Genomic DNA, 19,305 nt, shown 5'->3' with positions numbered 1-19,305 from the left:
CCATATAAATTTTAGGATTATTTGTTCCATTTCTTTGAAAAAAATTGATGGCATTTTGATAAGGATTGCATTATATGTGTAGATTGCTTTAAGTAGCACAGACATTTTCACAATAGGTGTTCTCCTCTTTTTTGGTCTTATTTCATTTAGCCTAATGCTCTCAAGGTCCATCCATGTTGTCACAAAGGGCAAGATTTCCTTATTTTTTAATGGCTGAGTAATATTTCATTGTGTGTATGTCTACACACACATACACATACACTATATATTAATATGTCTCAAATTCTTTATTCATTGATTCATTCATCAGTGGACACTTACTTAAGTTGCTTCCATGTCTTAGTTATTATACGAAATGCTACAGTGAACATGGGGGTGCATGTATCTTTCTGAGTTAGTGTTTTCATTTCCTTTTGGATAAATACCCAGAAGTGTAATTGCTGGCTGATACAATAGTTCTTTTCAATTTTCTGAGGAACCTTTATAGTGTTTTCCACAGTAGCTGCAACCATTTGTACTCCCACCAATGGTGCACAATGGTTGTCTTTTCTCTACTTTCTGTCCAATACATCCTATTTGTTGTCTTTTTGATTAAAAAAATAATAGCCATTCAAACAGGAATGAGATGTTATCTCATTGTGATTTTAATTTGTATTTCCCTGATGATTAGTGATGTTGAGTAATTTTCAAGTACCTGATGGCCATCTGTATATCTTCTTTGGAAAAAAATATGTATCTAGATGTTCTGACCATTTTAATCAGATTATCTTTTGCTATTGAGTTGCAAGAATTCTTTAAACATTTTGAATATTAACCCCTTCTCCTCAGCTATATGACTGGCAAATATTTTCTCCCATTCTGTCGGTTGCCTTTTTCATGTTGATGGTGTCCGCTCCTTTACAGAAGATTTTGTTTGTTGTAGTCTACTTGTTTATGTTTGCTTTTGTTGTCAAATCCAAAAAAATCATTGCTAAGACCTATGTCAGGGAGCTTACTGCCTATGTTTTCTTTTTGGAGTTTTATGCTTTCAAGTCTCACTCAACTCTCTTATCCATTTTGAGTTTGTGTGTGTGTATGGTGCAGAATAGTGTCCAGATTCATTACTTTGTATATGGCTGTTCAGTTTTCCCAGCACCATTTATTCAAAGGACTATCCTTTCCCCATGGTATAGTCTTATTACTTTATCAAAAATTAATGGATAATACATTGATGGGTTTATTTCAGGACTTTCCACTCTGTTCCATTGATCTCTGTGTCTGTTTTTATGCCAGTAACATAGTGTTTGGACTGCTATAGTTTGGACTATAGCTTTGTAGTATAGTTTGAAATCAAGAAATGTGATGCCTCCAGCTTTGTTCTTCTACTTCTTTTCCCCAATTGCTTTGGCTATTCAGGGTTGTTTGTAATTCCACACAAATTTTAGGACCATTTGCTTTATTTTTGTGAACAGAATATTTGTGCTGGATTTGTGCTGAAATTGTAGACTGCTGTGGTATGTGGACATTTTAACAATGTTAATTCTTCCGATCCATGAGCAAAGTATATCTTTCCATTTATTTATGTCTTCTTCTATTTATTTCATCAGTCTTAGAGTTATATACTTACAAATAAATTCTTACAACTAGGAATAGCGAGGCAAAAGGAAAATTGAGGAGTTTTTGATATGTTTTGACAAATTGCTCATTAGGTGACCCAATTTCTGCTAATAACTCCAGTATACAAGATTGTGCCACAGTTCTACATTCTAAGATCAGGGTTCTCTCTAGTAACTATTGCCAAATGTAGTATTTTATATGGTTTTTTTTTTTTTAATTTACTTTTGAATAGACAACATGCAACACAGTTTAAATATCAAATGAGCCAAAGAGCCTACAGGAAAATTCTCTGTTCCGCCTATGTACACCATCTCCCTCTGGGGGCAACCCATATTAACACTTTCTGGTGCATCCTTCCAGAAATAACTTATATATTCATAAATGGTAGTCATCTAAATAGATAGTCTGTACTTTGCACTTATCTATGTATCTTGGACATACACAGCTTCTTCATTCTTTTTTTATGGTCCCATACTTTTTTATTATTGAATGTCACATACTTAAAAGTGTGTCTTTTGCTGGACATCCCCTTTTAGGGAATGTCCCCTTTTGCTGGACATCCAGGTTGCCTTTTGGCTTTTGCTGCTACAGACAATGTATCTGTGAGTTACCTTGTAAATTTATCACTTCCTGCATGCACAAGTGTGTATGTAAGTTGAATTTCTGGGTTCCTGGGTTCAAGGATTTTTTTTTTTAATGTTTTGTTATTATCAAGAAGAAGAAAAAAAAAAGGAATGTGGGACAAAAAAGAAAAGAAAAAATGTAAAATGTAATGAGTCTGGTGCTTATTAAATGGTGGGAAATGTCACATATTTTTCCCAGATTGCACATCTCTGAAGTTTCTGGTTTTCTTTCAATAGTCTCCCTCATCTGTTAAAGGGGTTAGAAATTTCAAAAGAGCGGGGCCAGGAAAAAGAATGGGTGCTAAAAACCCAATAGCGGAGCTGCTTCTAATCGTACAACAGCTGTTTTGCCACCAGCTGGATTCCGATAAGGAAGAACAAATGCCTTAGAACAGGGAGGGCTGAGCCTTTAAGCCCTTGAGGTGATGTTACACATTTTCTCTCCAGAAATCCCAAATGGAAATATGTTTAGTATTGGAAAATAATTTTCCCGTAGATGAAATCATCTCAACATCAAGGGTTAAAACTTCAAAACCTCAGTTAACATGCCTTTATTTACCAGTGATTTTTTTAAAGTTTCATTCATTTTAATTCAACTTTTAAAAATAACATGTGAACAGCAAAGTGTGCAAATTGTAATCATATAGCTTAATGAATATTCCCAAAGTGAACAAACCCCAATAACCACCACCACCATCAAGCAAAGAACATGATCGCATCCCAGAAACTCCTGTCGTGCCCTTCAAAATGACCATTGTCCCGCAATCACCATTTTCCGTCACCATCAATTAATTTTGCCTGGTATTTTTTTTAAGGATTCTATAAATGGGAAATGTAGAATTCACTTTTCAGTGTCTGATTTCTTCTGCCTGACAGTATAGAGAATTCATGGATGATTTTATTATTTTTTTTAAAGATTTTATTTATTCATTTGACAGAGAAATCACAAGTAGGCAGAGAGGCAGATAGAGAGAGAAGGGGAAGCAGGCTCGCCGCCGAGCAAAGAGCCCGATGCGGGGCTCGATCCCAGGACCCTGGGATCATGACCTGAGCCGAAGGCAGAGGCCTTAACCCACTGAGCCACCCAGGCACCCCTGGATGATTTTATTTTTAATCGTGTGTGTGTGTGTGTGTGTGTGTGTGTGTGTGTGTGTGTGTGGCTTCATTCATTCAACAAATATTTACTAAGCACCCAGTGCAGTTAAGCACCATGCAAGGTACTGGGGAAACTGTGATGATGATACAGACAATGTGTCTGCTCTCCTAGACCTTACATAAGTCCTGGCTATGACAACGAAACATCTGAGAAGCCAAAAGTCATTGCTTTCCAAGGAGACAACACAATAGTTCAAAAGTATCCAGTTGTCTTAAAGGTCATAGGTGTGGTCAGGCTCAAGTGTGCTCCCATAGATTTCTGCATGTTCATCTGCGGGATCTCCTAGCATCATTTACTTGCTGTATAAGAGGCAGAGGCTTGCAAAGTAAAAATCGCAGTTGCCTTTTCAGAGCTGCATTCCAGCACAGCTCCTGCACTGAATAATTTTAACATGTCTGCCAGGCAAGACTCTGGGGAAGGAAGCAGTCTGTATCTTTGAAATACTATTTCAAACACACTTGTTTTGCAGGAAAATTCATAGAGAGTAATGGCCATAGAATGTTTGGTTTCATTTTCTTTTCTTTTAAGCGATAGTGTCTGCCCTTTTCTCGGTTTAAGAAATGGGTTGGGAGAAATACTTCGTGTGGTCAGGGGAGATTTTTAATTAACCCCAACATCAGGAGGGGATACAGAGGCTATTATCTCAAGACCTCACAGAAAGGCAAATATTCTAGTGTAGGCATATATTAACTTCAGACTTGAGAGTAATTACAGACATTTGTAAATGACTTTTTTAAAATTAAATTAAAAATTAATCTAGTCCAATATTGCAGTAATTAAATACGTGCATTTAAAAATATTAAGAGCATTCATATAAATCTCAAGTCCCTTTACCCACCACCCTCAAACATGTGCCTTCTCCCTTTCTACAGGTATGCATTTAGAGTTTTTTTGGCTTTATGCACAAACACATATATGAGTTCTTCATAGAACTGATACACACATCAATGCTGCAACTTGCCATTAGTCCTTTAACAACAGTTTTTTAGATCTTGCCTGCTGATGTCTACCGGTTCACTCCTCTGAATTGCAGTGCCACATTCTGCCATATGAACGTATCATTCTCTACCATGTGGCCACTCTTCTGCTGAGGATATGTGGTCTCATTACAAGCAATACTTGTAATGTATACATGATAATCCCTGGCATGCATTTTTACGTACGTGAGCAAGTATTTCTCCAGGGAACACATCAGGAAGGGACTAGATCATGCCATTGCTTCTCTAAAAGAGTGTCTTGGTCCTTAGCCCCAAGAAAGCTCTCTGAAGTCTGTGTAGGTCTTAATTGTTATCTGTATGGGAGCACCCAGCACAGAGCCTCCCAGCCAGTAACTAACCGCCTTCTGCAACACTCGTGGAGGTCCAGGTTTTCCTTTTATCTCTCTACCTCTCTAAGTCTTGGTTGGTTCTTCCTTGACGATGAATCACTCAAAAGGTAGTGTCCTGGGGTGCCGGGGTGGCTCAGTTGGTTAAGTGGGTAAGCATCTGCCTTTCACTCAGGCCATGATCTCAGGGTCCTGGGATGGAGCTCTGGATGGAGCCCTGCATCAGGCCCTGCAGGGAGCCCTGTATCAAGCCCACAGCAGGCTCCCTGCTCAGCAGGGAGTCTGCTTATCCCTCTTCCTCCACCCCTCCCCTGACTTGTGCTCACACCCTCTCTCTAAAACAAATAAATAAAAATCTTTAAAAAATAAAATAAGAGGTAGTATCCTAAGGTCTCTGTTCTTGGCTTTCTCTTGTTTCTCCATGGTCTTTTTCCTGGTTCAGAAGCTCTCTTCCTTGGCTGCACATCAGAATCAATAGGAGAGCTTTTAAAATTTACCAGCGCCCCCCACCCCCAAATAAAATAAAATAAAATAATAAAATAAATATAAATAAAATAATAAAATAAAATGAATATGATAAAATAAAATAAAATTTGTCAGTGCCCAGACCCATTACCCAGAGGGTCTCACTTATTGGCTTGCAGTGGGGTGTTTTTTCCCATGGCTTTCCACCCGATACCAGTAAGAGGTTAGAATGGAGAATCATTTGCCCTGGGCTACTGGTTCTCCAAGTGGGGACCCGGCCAGTGTATCAGCAGCCCCTTGTATTTGTCAAAAGTGTAAAAGTTCTTGGGTCTGACCTCAGGGTTACTGAGTTAGAAACTGGGGTAGAGCCCTCTCATATCCTTCCAGATGATTCTAAAGCATATTATATAGATTTTGAGAACCACTGTCCTGGGTGATCCAATGCATTTCCCTGACTTGATAAACAGGCAGAAGAAAACACTGCCATTTCTCATCTTCAACCTAAATTCCTGAACCCACCCACCTAAGTGATATTCCGTGAGAATGCCCTCTGGCACGCACCAGGCTCCTAGCTCCACTCCCATACAACCACACTGTTTTCCCCTCGGCCTTCTTCCTCTTAGCGAATGACACCAATATCCTTCAAATTGCTGGAGGCAGAAATATGAAATTCATTTTTTAGCATTTTAAAAATAGGTCCTCTATGCAGGTAGCTTAAGACCCAGAAGATATTTTTTAAAAAAACAAACAATGGGAGAGAGACTCATCTCCCATTATGGACTGAATGTGCCCCCTCCCCAAGTCATATGATGAAGCCCTAACCCACAATGGGACTGTATTTAGAGATAGAGCCTATAAGGAGGGAATTAAAGTTAAATGAAATAATAGGATTAAAAATCCTTGAAATAGGATTAGGGGCCCTAATCCAACTAAGAAAGGTATCCTTCTTCCTTGTAGCAAGTGCATAAGTGTACAGGAAAGTCCAGGTGAAGGCACACCCGGAAGGTGGCTAATCGCAAACAAGGAGCGAGGTCTCACCAGCAAACAACCCTGCCAACTTCTTGATCTGTACTCCCAGCCTCCAAAACTGTCAGAAAATACATTTCTGGTGCTCAAGCCATTCCAGTCTGTGGTATTTTGTTCTAGTAGCCTGTGATGGTTAATTTTATGGGTCACGTTGACTGGGCCAGGGGGTGCCCAGATACCTGATCAGACATTATTATCCTGGGTGTTTTCTGTGAGAGTGTTTTAGGGTGAGATTATTGCTTAAATTCGTACACTGAGTAAAGTAACTTGCCCACTGTAATGTGAGGGGGCCTCATACAATCAGCTGAAGGCCTGAATAGAACAAAAAACCTGACCCTTCGTCATGTGAGAGAGAATTGCTCCTGAGTGGCTGCCTTCGAAGTGGGACATCTGCTTCTTCCTGCCTTTAGACTCAAGCGGAAACATAGGCTCTTCCTGGGCCTTGTGGCTGCTGGCCTTCAGGTGGAACTAACCAATGGCTGTCTTTGATCTCAGGCTTTTAGACTGAGACTGGAACTAACCCATCAGCTCTCTTGGGTCTCCAGCTTGCTGACTCACTGTGGGTGTTGGGACCTGGCAGCTGCCATAAGCCCATGAGCAAATTCCTTATAATAAATCTATAATAAATCTCTTTCCATAGTTCATATATAAATAAACCTATATATAAATAGCTCTTTATACATAAGTCTTTTTATATTATATATTATATATAAATAATAAATCTATATATAAACATATTATATTATACATTATCTCTCTATATAAATTATATAAATCTCTCTAATAAATATATTTATATATAAATAAATCTCTTTATATATATATTCTATATAATATTAACATATATGTATATAATACACACACGCACGCACACACATCTTGGATCGGCTTCTCTGGAGAACCGTAGCCGACTAGTGCATCCCTCATCAATCCAATTCCCAGTCTTCTTCCCAGTGTAACCACTGTGCTTAGCTTCTTATGTAACCATTCAGGTTTCTTTAGAATACATATGCAAATAAAAGTATGTTATTTTGCCACTTTTTTTTAGACACAGTCATAGGCACGCACAAAAAGTACTGCAATGGATTCTATCTAGGAGCATTTTACCCAACAACTAAAAAACTAGTATTGGCGTAGTTTTAATTTGACTTTACCTTACTATGTATAAAACGGAGTGCCTTTTCACAGGGCCACGCCATTTGTATTTCCTTTCTCGTGAGCTATTGATGGATACTTTTTGCAGATTTTTTTTCTTTGAGATTGAAGGAAAGATCTCTCTTTGCGTGATGAGCTGAAAATACAATTTCTCAGCTTGTCATTTCTTTTAGATTTCTGGGTTTTGATTAGGATGTTTCTTCTCATGCAGAATTTGTCTTTGCTTGCTTTATAATGAAGTTAAACATTTCGATTTTTTTTTTTTCTTATATGGCTTGTGAATTTTTGAGTCTTAACTAGGAAGCCTTCCTTATGCATGGAGGTTAAGTATATTCTCCTCTTTCCTTCTAAATCTGTCTTTAGTTTTTATATTCAACTCTTGATTCATTTGATGTGGGTCAAGCCTGTATTTAAAGTGTGAGGTACAGATTATTACATTTAGTTAGTTAGTTTCAAAACCACATGGCTACCATGTCATTCTATCACTGGGTTGTAAATGGTCCATGGTTTCCCAGAAAGTTTCAAAAGTCAGCTCTCCCAGAAACTAAATTCTCACTGCTCATGCTGTTTCTGGCTTTTTCTAAAATCTAGTGTCTAGATTTTTCTAGTTCACCTACTTATTCTTCCACTGAATTTTCTCTTAATTCACAATCCTGTAATCACCCTCTTAATATCTGGTATCAATACTATAATGTATAGATACATTGTTTTTCATTTTCAAAGTCTTCTGAGCCGCTCTTCCCAAATATACTTTGGCTTAATCTGTCTCAAACTAAACAAAAAAAAAACAGCAGAAACAAATTGTGGGTATTTGTGTTGGGGTTCTAATCATTCTGTAAATTATCTCAGGGAGAATTGGCACTTCTGTGATCGTCAGGCTTCTTCCCATTTTCTCACATCTCCTCTGGAGACTTCATTAGTGTTTTAAAAATATCACTCACTAGGCAGTACAGCATTCTTGTTCTCTCTCTCCCTGGTCATTTTGTTGCTCTTGTACGTGTGGCTTCTATTCTTTTATATTCTCTACCTGATTATTATTTGTGTATATAAAAGATACCAATTTCTGCATAAGAATTGAAAGGCTCATTTTTTTTTAAGATTTTTTTTTTTTTTTTTTTTGAGAGAGAGAAAGAACACAAGCAGGGGTGAGGTGTAGAGGTAAAAGCAGCCTGCTCCCTGAGCAGGGAGCCTGATGCCATGTGGGGTTCAATCCCAGGATTCTGGGATCATGACCTGAGCCAAAGGCAGACACTTAACTGACTGAGACACTTCTCTGACTGAGGGGCTCATTCTTGATGCCTCCTTTCTCTCTCATCCCCAGTATATCGTCCCTCACCATGTCCCGTGGAATCCACCTTCAAAATATAGTCTACACGTGTCTGAATCCTGCCAGCTCCACTAACACCAGCCTAATTCAAGCCAAGGGAACAACACGATACCCCTTGTCAACTCCGTCCTCCACACAGCAGCTAGAGGGCTCTTCTCAAAACAAGAGCATCTTGAAATCTCCCTGAGGAAAACCATTTCCCTGGCTTCCTTTGTGCCCAAAATGAAATGCAGACTCCAGACTCCTCACCTGAAGGCGCTCTCTATCACTTGGCTTCTGGCTTCCTTGAAATCATGTCTTTGTTCACAGAACTCTAGCCACAAAGGCTTCTCTAGGTTCCAAAACATTCCCACTTCTTTCCTATCCCAGACCTTGCCCTGCTGTTCTCTCCACCTGGACTACCTTTCTTCCCATTCTGAAGGGGGCTGGCTCCTTCTTAGTCCCTAGGTTTCAGCTTACCTATCAAGCAAGACCTCAAAGAGGTCTTCTCTGTTCTCTTCATATACACAGTCACCCTTTTAATCTGCTCTGCAAAATTTAGGACAGTGTTTAATTATATACGTGTTCGCCTATTTACTTACTCTGTTTTTTCTTCCCCCCTTTACTGTGAACCCTAGTGCTGTCCGCAAAGTGTGTGGCATATAGGAGATGTTCAAAAACTCTGTACTGAGTGAATGAGCAGGTGTCCTCTCAGTCTATATAGTCAGGGCTTGAAAACCCTCTTCCTTTTTTCCTGCTCCTCAATTGCTATTCACATTTTAAATCCATAGCTACTGTATATCAAATGCTTATATTTCTAAGTCGCAGGCTCCCTCAAACTCTTCTCGAAGACTGCCTATCCTAAATCTCTTCCCAATGTTTGTTCACAGATGCACAAAATGTAGAGTTATTTTTGAATAATGAAACACGTATTGAATGGTACAGAAACAGCTGAATTTATGCATAATTTATGAGAAAAATTCCCCTTTAGATGGTGACACCCTATTATTTTCTTTATATATTGTCTTTTTACTTAAAAAAAATTTTCTCATTAAAGAAAGTTGTATTTTCTTCTTGTGAAAATTATTAACAATATGGAAATGGGTATCATAGAAATGCAGAAAGAAAAAAAGATTTCTATAATCCCCAGTCCCAGAGCTCACAGTCCTATGGTCATGGTTTGATGTGTGCTCATCTTCCTAGATTTTTTTTTTTTCTATGCCTATCCTGTTCCAGCACAGGCTGAGATCTTGTTATTGCTATTTTATTTTGTTTTTACTACTCTAGGACCCAATTAGACAAATAACTCTGCAAAATATTTGCTTAATAATACAGCTTGGATATGTTTGTGTGTTACAACACTTAGCTCTTTTTACTCTTTAATAATAGCCACTCATGGAGTCATTTCTCTACTGTGACCTCTGTTTTGTCAGAAAAGTCCCTTAAGGGGCACCTGGGTGGCTCAGTGTGTTAAAGTCTCTGCCTTCAGCTCAGGTCATGATCCCAGGGTCCTGTAGCCCCCTATCGGGCTCTCTGCTCAGCAGGGGGCATGCTTCATCTCCTCTCTCTCTGCCTGCCTCTTTGCCTACTTGTGATCTCTGTCTGTCAAATATATAAATAAAGTCAAGAAAGAAAGAAAGGTCCTTTAGACCAAATATAAATTCTGTGAGGTACAGATTTACATTTGGAATTAATGAACTGAGGGATCTACTGTAAGTGATGCCGATTTTAAAAATTTAACACAGGTGCATTTGTGTGGCCTACTGTACGTAGAATGCAGATCAGCACCATCATGGTATGATTGCCCAAAAGAAAATTCTATGTCCAAGCCCTCACTTCTTTTAACTGAACCTCTTGCACAGAGCCCAACAGGAGCTGAAGTTTATACCAGTTCCGCATGCCGAGCATGCCACCCATATGTACTGTCAGACCTGTTTTTTGGGGGGTGGGGGAGATAATAAAAAAATGATTTTTTATTTTGCCAACATCTGATAGGGACTTGACATGGCATTAACTGCTAGGCTTACATTTCCGGAAGCAACCTATTTTGTGTTATTGGTGCCAAGTAACACAAAGGTAGTGTGTGCTGAATATGCCACTTACCATTGGCACTCGTTTGCTGTCACAGAACCTCCTTGCCAGGTCAAGCCGGGACATGTGACACATTTATGGTTTTGCACATTAATTTGGAAAGTAAGTTATCGCTCCCTACCCCCAGGCTCTCTCCGTTGTCCTTGGTGGTCACAGTAGCTGAGATATTTTGAAAAGTTTTTGGAAAACCTTCTTTGTACTGGGCCCCCACATAAGCTCCTCATGGGTAATTCAAATCCTGAACTACTTGTACAAGTTTAAGGCAAGCCCCTTGGTCATGGGCTGTTTCTGTAGCAAGGACCACAGGGCGGCCTGAACCACTCTAAGATGCTACGCTGAACTGAGGGCCACAGGAGTTTATAAAAACGGTCACAGCCATGAGATTCCTGAAGAAAACTAGTGTTGTCAAGGGCCAGTCTTACATTTAGGTGAATGAGGGGTTTAAGGTGCTGGAAAGACATTTTCCTCCTCAATGTCCACTTGGCTTGCTGTTCAGAATTCTACCATTTCTGATTCCTTAAACCAAACCCCCACTGGCCTCCTTCCCCCATTGGCCTGATATCTGAATTTCTACTAATGTCAAGATTTCCACTCTTTGAGATTATATTCCTGACCATAAAAATGTATCATGCATTAAGGTAAATATGTGACAGTCAGTATAATGTCATGGTTTAAGAGTATCAGCCTTGAAATCAGAAAGCCTGGCTTTGAGGGGCATCTGGCTGGCTCAGTCAGTGGAGCATGTGATTTTTGATCTCAGGGTCATGAGTTCAAGCCCCACACTGGTTGTGGAGCCTACTTAAAATAAAAATTTATATATTAATTTATATATATAATTATATATCAATTAAACATATTTAATATATAAATTAATACATTAAACATAAAATAAATTTAATAAATTAAATATATATACATATACGTGTGTGTGTGTGTGTATAAATTTTTTAAAGGAAAGTCTGGCTTTGATTCCCCACTCACTAGCTACAAGCTGGGCAACCTTGGGTAATTTATATACCCTCTCTGTGCCTTCATTTCCTCCTTGAAAAATAGGACTGAAGGCATTCCTGTTTCATTGGGTTGTCAGGAGGGTTGAACTCAGTATTCTCCATTGTGCCTAGAAATAGAAAGCCATTGTTAAGGTTGCCATTATTATAATAAATACCATTAGGACAGACAAGCCATTAAGCATCGTGGGCTGAGGAAATTAGTTTTTTGCATGTGTAAAAATTGCTTGCCATATAAAAACAGGTTTTTTTAATCTTTAGAGGGAAAATTATGTTTTGATTATTTAAAAGTTCTGCCAGGAAAACAATAGGCCCAGGGCTGGAAAAAAATGCTAGATCGGACTTACATGCTAGAATTGCTAATTTAAGCAGAGTAAGAGGGAAAAATCAAGCTGTTTCTAAAAATGAAAATAATTTGGGACGCCTGGGTGGCTCAGTAGGTTGAGCCTCTGCCTTCAGCTCAGGTCATGATCCCAGGGTCCTGGGATCGAGCCCCACTTTGGTCTCTGCTCAGGGGGGAGCATGCTTCCCTCTCTCCCTCTCTGCCTACTTGTGATCTCTCTGTCAAATAAATAAATAAATAATGAAAATAATTTTAAAAGAACAAGGGGACTTACAGCAAGTATAAATGTAGAAAAAATACATAGGAAGGAAATATTACCATGCACAGGATTTATTTCCTTCCCCAGTAGGAGAAAGTCTCATAACTTGGTGAAGGAGATTAACAGGCAAAGGGGCACTAGGTTGACAGCACCCCTTTCTGTCAAACTGAATCAGAAACCACTCTTCCTAACTAGCAAGTGAGGTAGATTGAGGTCCCTGATCTGAACAGAGATTACTTACTTATGCCAGCCTCTAAGGCAAGACTTTCATTGGTCAATTCATTGTCACACCATCCTTTGAGGTAGGTAATTATGATTCCCATTTTCAGAATATAAAAAGGATATGGAAACTGCCATAGCTTTGGTCTCTTACTTGTCACACTCATGATCCTGAAGTAGCCATCAGGGAGAGCCTAGCTCTGAAAATTTCTACTCCTGAAAAAAGGAATCATGATAAGATACTAATTAAAGCAAGTCTCGCCTCTCATGAATGATGATACCATTAAATACAGAGATTATGTCAATTATCCCTGGGGTTTCCTTTGTGTGTGTGCACGTGTGCACACGCGCCCTCGCACGCACTGTGTTGTGTATGAAAGAATGACTTTCATTAATTAAAAGAAAGACTGGCTCTGAATGCTAGAAATAATTTGGGGCAATCGTTAACTCGTTCATTTAAGAAACATTTATTAAGTGCCTGTTACATCCCACTGAGGGGATACAGTGGGAGACCGATTTGTTCCTTGCCCTCACAACAACAGAAAGTGTGAAACAAAGTTTGACAGGAGAATTTACAGGCTCAGGGGGCATATAACAACCCAGTGCCTCTCAAAATACTCCTAAGAGTTATCAGATTCCATGCTAGCATATATAAATCTAACACATGTCTATGTTGAATGTGCTCTTTCACAAAATGGTGACATTGTATCTGCACACATTGTATTACTTTCTGATTTGGCTTCAGTTTCAAAGTGGTGGATATGAGCTAGAAGTCCAGGACTTCTAAATCATTTGTACTTATGAGCTGAACCCCAGGTCTACAAGTCTCATTCCACAAGGTATAGATGGAATGGAACAAGGGGTCGAAGCCCAGAGAGTCTCAAGCGTATATGAATGGGAATCATCTTGGATAAGAGCAAAAAGGGAATCAATAGGAAAAAGGGAATAGGAAAAGGGAATCAGCTTGGACAATAGCCAAAGCCTGGAATGACAAGCGAGAAACAGCTGGTGAGTTAACTTCATAGAACGACCATGCGCAACTCACTGAGTATCTAAAGCTACCTTACAAACTGGGACTATGACTTTCAAAGTGGGCTTAAGAGAAGTTATTTAGAACTTTAGATTTGGCATTAAAAGAAAAAAAGTTCTTTTCTTTTTTGCGGGAAATGACAGAGAGAGAGAGAGAGAGAGAGAGAAAGAAGACACATAAGGGGAAAGCGGAAGGAGAAGGAGATAGAGAATCTTTAGTAGCCTCCACACCAGCATAGAGCCCAACACCAGGCTCGATCTCATGACCCTGAGACCATGACCTGAAATGAAATCAAAAGTCTGATGCTCACCCGACTGAACCACCCAGGCACCCCCAGAAAAAAGTTCTTAAGGTGGTATTCATCAGCCCAAGTGTAAAGGCTGAATGATCAAAAACAATGGGGTGAACAATTTTATATGCCTAGGGGTTCTAGTTAATGGAGATCACGAGCTTTGGAGGTAAAATGACTACAGTTCAAATTCGAACTCAGCACGTTCTAGCTCTGTAATACTGGGCAAATCACTTCACCTCCTGAGTCTTACTTTCATCAGTAAAACAGGGACAATAAAACTCAGACGGCAGGGGGCGCCTGGGTGGCTCAGTGGGTTAAGCCGCTGCCTTCGGCTCAGGTCATGAGCTCAGCAGGGAGCCTGCTTCCCTCTCTCTCTCTCTACCTGCCTCTCCATCTACTTGTGATCTCTCTCTGTCAAATAAATAAAAAAATCTTTAAAAAAAAAAAAAACAACTCAGACGGCAGGACTACCAATGGGGATTAATTAGCACAAAGTTCCAACTCAAGAGAATTTTGTGCTATCATCACTAACAGTAAAACTCTTATAACTTTTGGTATACAAATAGTATACTACTGAAGTCAGTATTTGAAAGACTTTTAAAAATACAGTAGGGTCCTCGCCCATGTGGCACGAAAAGGTAACAGTCCCCTCCTTCCACTGCACACACATGAGACTGACTCAGAGAGCACCATGCTTGAGGTCAGACTTGGGCCATCACCCCCGCCCTGCCTAGTGCTTCACCAGAAACCTGTCTAACCCAGTCCCTTGGCTTATCTACCCAGAAACCACCCACCGCTGACCGCTCAGGAAACTATTCACGTTAATTCTGGCTCCAGGCCTCTCCCTATCATTCGGGTGTGGGTTTTCCCTTTCTGTGGAAATAGATGGCTTCGCTTCAATTCTCCTTCCTGCTGTTCCCAGCGATATTCTGCAAACAAAGTCACTTGTGATGTCATGTCTTGCATTTCCATTGGCCAGCTTCCCTCTCTCTAGTGACTAATGTCAATCATCACTCCCCTGGGATAGAGTTTTCATGAAAAACGAGCCAACGAGGTCTTCCACTTAACCTACAACAATGTTCAATTCCAGTAAAGCCTGGGAGAAGAAAATACACGAAGAATGGTCTCTCTGTTAACTCTAGCTGACCTCCAAAAGCTTTGCTTCTTTTCAAGCAAACTTTCATGATGCACCAGTTTATTAAAGAATCCACTTTTCTCCCTGAATGCCAGTAATTCCATACTCCTGTTCATAAAACTATTCTCTAAACTGCACACGTGTTTGGACGTATACTGACCCATTCATTCAGTAAATATTGGAGCCCCTACTACGTACCAGATTTGCTCTAAGTGCCAAGGAAAGAAGTTGTGAAATGTCCGCAAAATAACTAAGATGATTATCATGAAAATACTCAGCATTAGAAAAGGAAGTTACAGAGCCAAAGAAAACTTGTACACAGAAGAGAAAGTTGAGGCAATTCTCTACATGGTATTAGCTAACCTCTTCCAAACCAAACCTCTTAAACCCACCCATGCTTTTGAGGACTCCTTTATTCATTATATATGATAGTGATTATCAATTTGGACTAAATTGCTGAAACAGAATTCGAATCCTATCTTTCACTAATGAAGGGACCTTTGTCAAATAATTTCACCGCTTTAGACCTTGCTATCCTTATGTGTAAAATGAAACTACTAATATTGCCCGCCTCATAAAGCTGCTGCAAGAATTAAATTACACGTGTATTTGTACATGGTCTGGCACATGGTAAATACTCAGAAGATGTGGATGATGATGATGGTTCAGACAAAAGATCTGAACCTGAATTTTTCAGATAGTTCACTCCATTGTCCTATGCTATGATTTCAACAGTCTTCCTAACACTTTCTAGCCTTGTTTACAGACGTAAATTCAGAGGCAAGATAATACACTGGAGAAACGATGAATGGACTCTCACAAAGGATAAGAAATTCAGAAACCCAGGTTCTTGGTCACGGCTCAAGGTCACCAAGAGATCCTTGGTATCTTCCTTTCTGATCAGCTCTTTGGAGATGTATCAGGAACAATTTTAAAGAAGAGTAAACAGAGTTTATCTTTGAAATTCAAATCCTAGAAAGGAAGCTAAGCAGACAGAATACACAGAAGAGGCTTCTGTCCCTACATAGAACAATTTCTATACTTATCTTTATCTTTATTTATATATAAAGTATAGTATTTATCTATACTTTACCTTTATTTCAGTTTACCTTTATCAAGGGGGGTTAAATTGAAAGAGAGAAAATTTGTTTCATAGAAAATATTGATAAGTGCTATTATTTATCCTTTATAAACTTTCTTTAATTGACATAAAATTCACATATAATATTAGTTCCAAGTACACAATGTAAAGCTCTGATATATGTAGATATTGTGAAATGATTGCCCCAGCAAGTTTAATTAATATCCATCCCTGTTCATAGTTACAATTCTTTTTCTTGTGATGACTTTTAAAGATCTACTCTAGCAACTTTCAAACATACAAAACAATTTATCTTATAACTGGAGCTTTTTACCTTTTGACTACCTTCCCCATTTTGTCCACCTCCTGCCACACCTCAGGCAACCACCAATCCATTCTCTGTATCTATGAATTTAGGGGTTTTTTGAGTTTTGTTTTGTTTTTTTTAGACTCCATATGTGAAATTAAACGGCATTTGTCTTTCTCTGCCTGACTTACCTCACTTCACAAAATGCCCTCAAGGTCCATTCACATTGCCACAAGCGTCCCTTCTTTTTAACGGCTGAATAATATTCCATTATATGAACCACCATTCCTTTGTCTATTCCTCCATTAATGGACACTTATGTTGCTTCCACATCTTTGCTATTGGTAGTAATACTGCAGGGAGCATGGAAATAGAGCTAACTTTTCAGATTAGTGTTTTTGTGACCTTCAGATAAATACCCAGAAATGGAATTGCTCAATCCCATGCTAACTCCATTTTTTTTTTTTTTTTTTTAAAGATTTATTTATTTATTTATTTGACAGAGAGAAATCACAAGTAGATGGAGAGGCAGGCAGAGAGAGAGAGGGAAGCAGGCTCCCCGCCGAGCAGAGAGCCCGATGCGGGACTCGATCCCAGGACCCTGAGATCATGACCTGAGCCGAAGGCAGCGGCCCAACCCACTGAGCCACCCAGGCGCCCTCCATTTTTAATTTCTAAAGGAATCCTGCTGTGTTTCTGGCTGCACCAACTTACATTCCCACCAACAGCGCATAAAGGTTCCATTTTTTCCATATCCGCACCAAACTTTTTATTTCTTATCTTTTTAGTAATGGCTACTTTAACAGGTGTGAGCTGATAGCTCATTGCGGTTTTGATTTGCATTTCCCTGATGCTTAGTGATGTTGAGCATCTTTTCATGTACCTGCTGGTCATCTGTATATCTTCTTTGGAAAAAGTCTTTTCAGATCTTCTGACAATTTTTTAATTTTTTTTTTTTTTTTTTTTTTGCTATTGAGTTGTGTGAGCTCTTTATATATTTTGGATATTAAGCCCTTATCCAGTATATATGATTTGTAAATATTTTCTCCCATTACATAGGTTGCCTCTTCACATTATTGATGGTATCCTTTGCTTGCAGAAGCTTTTTAGTTTAATGTAGTCCCACTTGCTTATTTTTGCTTTTGTTGTCTTTGCTTTTGGTATCAAATTCCAAAACATTATCACCAAGACCAACATCAAGGAGCTTACCCCTATTTCTTCTAGGAGTTTTATGATTGTAGGTCTTAACATTCAAGTCTTAAATCTGTTTTGAGCTGATTTTTGTGGATGGTGTAAAATAAGGATCTGGTTTCATTCTTTTGGATGTGATTGTCCAGTTTCCCAATATTTTTTGAACAGGTTGTCCTTTCTCCACTGTACATTCTTGGCTCTGTGCCATAAGTCAGTTGACTATATACATGGGTTTATTCATGGCCTCTCTACTCTGTTCTTTTCAGTTTATCCATAAAAGTACTATATTTTTGAGTAATTTTACAGTAAAAGTTCTAGAATATATTCCATCGGAATTGACTAATAGTTTGATTTTGTGATATTTTTTCCATTCCTTGCTAAGTTTGCAATGCTCAGATACTGTGGTTATGAGGAATTTTATTTACATAATGAAAAAGATTGTGTTTTAGAAGACATGTGTTTTAGAAAATTATTTTGAAAGTTTAAGAAAAAGATCTAAATGTCACCCTTTAAACATCTTTGCACTTTACAGTTTCTGTTTCTGTTTTCCCATCTTTATACTGTTTATACTCATTAAAAATTCCAGTAATACAGTTAGACAGTGGCACCAGTGGTCCACTTGGGTTAACAACCTTCTTAGGAATTACCAAGTCATTTTTCCCTCTACCAAGAGATATATAAGCATTAATATTTCAAGAGTAGAGACCACTTCTTGCATATTGCTATATGGTCCTTGGTGTTGGGAGTGCTTGATATTTCCAGTACAGAGGGCCAGCCTACTTAGTAACAGAAAACTCCAGTTCTGGGACACTTTCCTTTCTCTTGAAATTGGTGAAATTAGCACACCCTAGGTTCTTCTTGAGGGCTGGTAAAGGTGAAAGTACTTTTGAACCACCCAGGATTAAACAACTCTCTCTCTCCCCGCCTCCCCTCTCCTCTCTCACTCCCTGCTCTCCTTTCGCTCACACACTGGCTCACACACTCCCTCTCTGCTCCGGCTTGTCTAGGTTCCAAACTTGCATCCTAAGGCGGAGGTAGGAGTAGCCTGAAGTGTCGGCTTTGAACTACTCCAAGCATCTCTCCGGCAGAAAGGAAGACGTGATTGAGAAATCCCTCCCCAGACTGGTGCTTCCCCGCCCCCAGCACCTCCCCCTTCTCCCCGCCGACGCTCGAGTCCGCGACTGTCCCCTAGCACTCCGCCCTCACTCCCCTCTCCCCCATATCTCTAAACCCAGTCTGAGCACCAAAGTCCCCGCCCCCTCTCACTGCCAAGAGCCGTTCTTAACCTTTTTTGGGCCGGGGACCTACAAAATGCTCTGGACTCTCTCCGGATGGGGACAGAGAGGTTGGGGGAAGAAAACAGCTTGACAGCTTTGTGAAACTTTCAAAAAACTGATCTGAAATGCACCCCGAACTTCCAGATTAAGAACCCCATCTCGAAAAACTCTTGACTTAGGACAATCAGATCGAAAGTGGAGCTCAGATGCCACATCTCGTTCCCACTGGGAAACTGTAGGAAGGAGAAGACGGTCCGGCACGGGGTCACTTTCACTTGTTAGAAACCAAATGAAGGGGAGAGACAGGGACAGAAATTCATAAAGGGGGAAAGAGAAGAGGGAGAGGGCTGTTATAAAGACAAGACGACAGAAGGGAGGAAGGAGAAAAGGGACAAGAGACATGGGGGAAACAAGGACACAAT

General features: G+C 39.5%; 1 long non-coding RNA gene across 1 annotated transcript in view; it reads right to left on the bottom strand.

Annotated features, from left to right (window-relative positions):
• The window catches only part of LOC131824101 (uncharacterized), a 162,032-nt gene that overhangs the window by 139,319 nt on the left and 3,408 nt on the right, over positions 1-19,305 (bottom strand). The window lies entirely within an intron of this gene.

This window comes from Mustela lutreola, chromosome 2, assembly GCF_030435805.1.
Source record: "Mustela lutreola isolate mMusLut2 chromosome 2, mMusLut2.pri, whole genome shotgun sequence".
In the NCBI taxonomy this organism is placed as follows: domain Eukaryota; kingdom Metazoa; phylum Chordata; class Mammalia; order Carnivora; family Mustelidae; genus Mustela; species Mustela lutreola.
This window is presented reverse-complemented; position numbering and strand designations above follow the sequence as displayed.